Raw genomic sequence first — 5624 nt, 5'->3', positions numbered from 1 at the left:
TCAACATGATACGTTCATTAGTTTGGGTCTAGTCCATCACATGATTCACCCAATGATGTGATCCAGTTATCAAGCAACAACACCTTGTACATAGTCAGAAGACCTTGACTATCCTTGATCAACTGGCTAGTCAACTAGAGGCTTGCTAGGGACAGTGTTTTGTCTATGTATCCACACATGTATCTAAGTCTTCATTCAACACAATTATAGCATGGATAATAAACGATTATCTTGATACAAGAAATATAATAATAACTTATTTATCATTGCCTCTAGGGCATAATTCCAACAGTCTCCAACTTGCACTAGAGTCAATAATCTAGCCCTCACATCGTCATGTGAATTACATTGTAATAAATCTAACACCCATACAGTTCTGGTGTTGATCATGCTTTGCTCGTGGAAGAGGTTTAGTCAGCGGGTCTGCCACATTCAGATCCGTGTGCACTTTGCAGATATTCACGTCCTCCTCCTCGACGTAGTCGCAGATGAGGTTGAAGCATCATTTGATGTGTCTGGTTATCTTGTGAAACCGCGGTTCCTTTGCTAAGGCAATGGCACCCGTGTTGTCGCAAAACAGGGTTATTGGATTCAGTGCGCTCGACACCTCTCCAAAATCCGTCATGAACTGCTTCATCCAGACACCCTCCTTAGCTGCCTCCGAGGCGGCCATGTACTCCACTTCACATGTAGAATCAACTGCGACGCTTTGCTTGGAACTGCACCAGCTTACCGCACCCCCATTAAGAATAAATACGTATCCGGTCTGCGACTTAGAGTCGTCCAGATCTGTGTCAAATCTTGCATCGACGTAACCTTTTACGGCGAGCTCTTTGTCACCTCCATATACGAGAAACATCTCCTTAGTCCTTTTCAGGTACTTCAGGATATTCTTGACCGCTGTCCAGTGATCCACTCCTGGATTACTCTGGAACCTGCCTGCCATACTTATGGCCAGGCTAATGTCCGGTCTAGTGCACATCATTGCATACATGATAGAACCTACGGCTGAAGCGTAGGGGAAGGAACTCATTGTCTTTCTATCTTCCTCAGTTGCTGGACACTGTGTCCTACTCAATTTTATACCTTGTAATACTGGCAAGAACCCTTTCTTGGACTGATCCATTTTGAACTTCTTCAAAACTTTATCAAGGTGTGTGCTTTGTGAAAGTCCTATCAGGCGTTTCGATATATCCCTATAGATCTTAATGCCTAGAATGTAAGCAACTTCTCCTAGGTCCTTCATAGAGAAACTTTTAATCAAGTAACCTTTTATGCTCTCCAAAAGCTCCACGTTGTTTCCAATCAGCAATATGTAATCCACATATAATATTAAAAACGCCACAGAGCTCCCACTCACTTTCTTGTAAATACAGGATTCTCCAACCACCTGTATACACCCAAATGCTTTGATCACCTCATCAAAGTGTTTATTCCAACTCCGAGATGCTTGCACCCGTCCATAAATGGATCGATGGAGCTTGCACACTTTGTTAGCATTTTTAGGATCGACAAAACCTTCGAGTTGCATCATATACAACTCTTCCTTAAGGAAACCGTTGAGGAACGCCGTTTTGACATCCATCTGCCAGATTTCATAATCGAAAAATGCAGCTATTGCTAACATGATTCTGACGGACTTAAGCATCGCTACGGGTGAGAATGTCTCATGGTAGTCAATTCCTTGAACTTGTGAAAAACCCTTTGCCACAAGTCGACACTTTGTTTTCATAGATAGAACCTATCTCGGCCTTCAGGTAGTACTTCCAAAGTCCACACTTTGTTTTCATACATAGAACCTATCTCGGACTTCATGGCCTCCAGCCATTTGTTGGAGTCCGGGCCCACCATTGCTTCTTCATAATTCGCAGCCTCATTGTTGTCCAAAAACATAATTGATAAGACGGGATTACCGTACCACTCACGACCAGTACGCGGTCTCGTCGACCTGCGAGGTCCGACAGGAACTTGATACGGAGTTTCATGATCATCATCATTAACTTGCTCCTCAACCGGCATCGCAATGACAGGGGTTTCCCCTTGCCCTGCGCCACCATCCAGAGGGATGAGAGGTTCGAAAACCTCATCAAGTTCTATCTTCCTCCCACTCAATTCTCTCGAGAGAAACTCCTTCTCGAGAAAATCTCCGTTCTTAGCAACAAACACTTTGCCCTCGGATTTGAGATAGAAGGTATACCCAACTGTCTCTTTTGGGTAACCTATGAAGATGCACTTTTCCGCTTTGGGTTCCAGCTTTTCAGGCTGAAGCTTTTTGACATAAGCATCACATCCCCAAACTTTAAGAAACGTCAACTTTGGTCTTTTGCCATACCACAGCTGATATGGTGTCGTCTCAACGGATTTTGATGGTGCCCTATTTAAAGTGAATGCAGTTGTTTCTAATGCATAACCCCAAAACGATAACTGCAAATCGGTAAGAGACATCATAGATCGCACCATCTCTAATAAAGTACGATTACGATGTTCGGACACACCATTACGCTGTGGTGTTCCAGGCGGTGTCAACTATGAAATAATTCCACATTGTCTTAAGTGAGCACCAAACTCGAAACTCAGATATTCACCCCCACGATCAGACCGTAGGAACTTGATTTTCTTGTTATGATGATTTTCAACTTCACTCTGAAATTGCTTGAACTTTTCAAATGTTTCAGACTTGTGCTTCATCAAGTAGACATAACCATATCTACTCAAATCATCAGTGAAGGTGAGAAAATAACGATATCTGCCGCGTGCCTCCACACTCATTGGACCACACACATCAGTATGTATGATTTCCAACAAGTCACTTGCACGCTCCATTGTTCGGGAGAACGGAGTTCTAGTCATCTTGCCCATGAGGCATGGTTCGCACGTGTCAAGTGAATCAAAGTCAAGTGACTCCAAAAGTCCATCGGTATGGAGTTTCTTCATGCGCTTTACACCAATATGACCTAAGCGGCAGTGCCATAAAAACATGGCGCTATCATTGTTAACTCTAACTCTTTTGGTCTCAATGTTATGTATATGTGTATTATCACTATCAAGATTCAATATGAACAATCCTCTCACATTGGGTGCATGACCATAAAAGATATTACTCATAGAAATAGAACAACCATTATTCTCTGACTTAAACGAGTCACCGTCTCGCAATAAACAAGATCCAGATATAATGTTCATGCTTAACGCACGCAATAAATAACATTTATTTAAGATCATAACTAATCCTGATGGTAACTGAAGTGAAACTATGCCGACGGCGATTGCATCAACCTTGGAACCATTTCCCACGCGCATCCTCACTTCATCCTTCGCCAGCCTTCGCTTATTCCGCAGTTCCCGTTTCGAGTTGCAAATATGAGCAACAGAACTGGTATCGAATACCCATGCACTACTACGAGAGCTGGTTAAGTACACATCAATAACATGTATATCGAATATACCTGATTTTTCTTTGGCAGCCTTCTTATCAGCCAGATACTTGGGGCAGTTGCGCTTCGAGTGACCCATACCCTTGCAATAATAGCACTCCGTTTCAGGCTTAGGTCCAGCTTTGGGTTTCTTCGTCGGATTGGCAACAGGCTTACCATTCTTCTTTGAATTACCCTTCTTTCCTTTGCCGTTTGTCTTGAAACTAGTGGTCTTATTCACCATCAACACTTGATGCTCTTTACGGAGTTCTGACTCTGCGACTTTCAGCATCGCGAATAACTCACCGGGTGACTTGTTCATCCCTTGCATGTTATAGTTCAACACAAAGCCCTTATAGCTTGGTGGCAGTGATTGAAGAATTCTATCAGTGATAGCCTCTTGCGGGAGTTCAATCCCCAGCTCAGCTAGACGGTTTGAGTACCCGGACATTTTGAGCACATGTTCACTGACAGACGAATTCTCCTCCATCTTGCAAGCATATAATTTATCAGAGGTCTCATACCTCTCGATCTGGGCGTTCTTCTGAAAGATAAACTTCAACTCCTGGAACATCTCATATGTTCCATGATGCTCAAAGCGACGTCGAAGTCCCGGCTCTAAGCCATACAAGACTGCACATTGAACTACTGAGTAGTCCTCCTTGCGTGCTAACCAAGTGTTCTTAACATCTTGGTCAGCCGCGGCGGGTGGTTCATCTCCTAGCGCAGCATTAAGGACATAATCCTTCTTCCCAGCTTGCAGGAGCAACTTAAGATTACGAGCCCAGCCTACAAAGTTGCTTCCATCATCTTTCAACTTAGCTTTCTCTTGTAACGTATAAAAATTCAGGGTGATTGTCGCGTGAGCCATTGATCTACAACACAAATATTTTCAAAGTGGACTTAGACTATGCTCAATATAATTAGAGTTTAACTAATAAAATTACTTGCTAAACTCCCACTCAAAAAGTACATCTCTCTAGTCATTTGAGTGGTTCATGATCCAATTCCACTAGCTCAAGTCCGATCATCACGTGAGTTGAGGATAGTTTCAGTGGTAAGCATCCCTATGCTAATCATATCAACTATATGATTCATGATCGACCTTTCGGTCTCATGTGTTCCGAGGCCATGTCTGCACATGGTAGGCTCGTCAAGCTTAACCCGAGTGTTCCGCGTGTGCAACTGTTTTGCACCCGTTGTATGTGAACGTTGAGTCTATCACACCCGATCATCACGTGGTGTCTCGAAATGACGAACTGTAGCAACGGTGCACAGTCGGGGAGAACACAATTTCGTCTTGAAATTTTAGTGAGAGATCACCTCATAATGCTACCGTCGTTCTAAGCAAAATAAGGTGCATAAAAGGATTAACATCACATGCAATTCATAAGTTACATGATATGGCCATCATCATGTGCTTCTTGATCTCCATCACCAAAGCACCGGCACGATCTTCTTGTCACCGGCGCCACACCATGATCTCCATCAACGTGTCGCCATCGGGGTTGTCGTGCTACTCATGCTATTACTACTAAAGCTACGTCCTAGCAATATAGTAAACGCATCTGCAAGCACAAACATTAGTTTAAAGACAACCCTATGGCTCCTGCCGGTTGCCGTACCATCGACGTGCAAGTCGATATTAACTATTACAACATGATCATCTCATACATCCAATATATCACATCACATCGTCGGCCATATCACATCACAAGCATACCCTGCAAAAACAAGTTAGACGTCCTCTAATTGTTGTTGCATGTTTTACGTGGTTGCCATGGGTATCTAGTAGGATCGTGTCGAGACCCCGATCCTGAGTCATAAGAACCTAGCCTGTAACACATCACATCACTTTGCGGCCTCACGCACGGTAAACTCCACGGCTGCCACCTTACCTTGGCCGGGACCGTTTGCGTCTTTTGGCTCATGTATATGAATATGTTGCTAGCGTTCAACCGACAAAGAACCTGGGTCGACATGACTAGTTATAAACCCAAGCGGTACATCCGTATAGGGACAGGCATACATAACCCAGCAAAGCAGGTGTCGGTCATCAGTGTGTGTAGACGAGTCGTAGCAAGCTACAAGGACTCCATTACGCCGCGTGACATTTCCCCGAGGGGACAGACACAACAGCAAAGAAGGCTACATGCCGGTCAATCAATGTGTTCCGAGCAGTACCAAACTACCAAGGCCCGATGGAAACAC

The sequence above is a fragment of the Hordeum vulgare genome, chromosome 4H (genome assembly GCF_904849725.1).
Source record: "Hordeum vulgare subsp. vulgare chromosome 4H, MorexV3_pseudomolecules_assembly, whole genome shotgun sequence".
NCBI lineage: Eukaryota > Viridiplantae > Streptophyta > Magnoliopsida > Poales > Poaceae > Hordeum > Hordeum vulgare.
The sequence above is the reverse complement of the archived record's forward strand: the minus strand, read 5'-3'. Positions refer to the sequence as shown.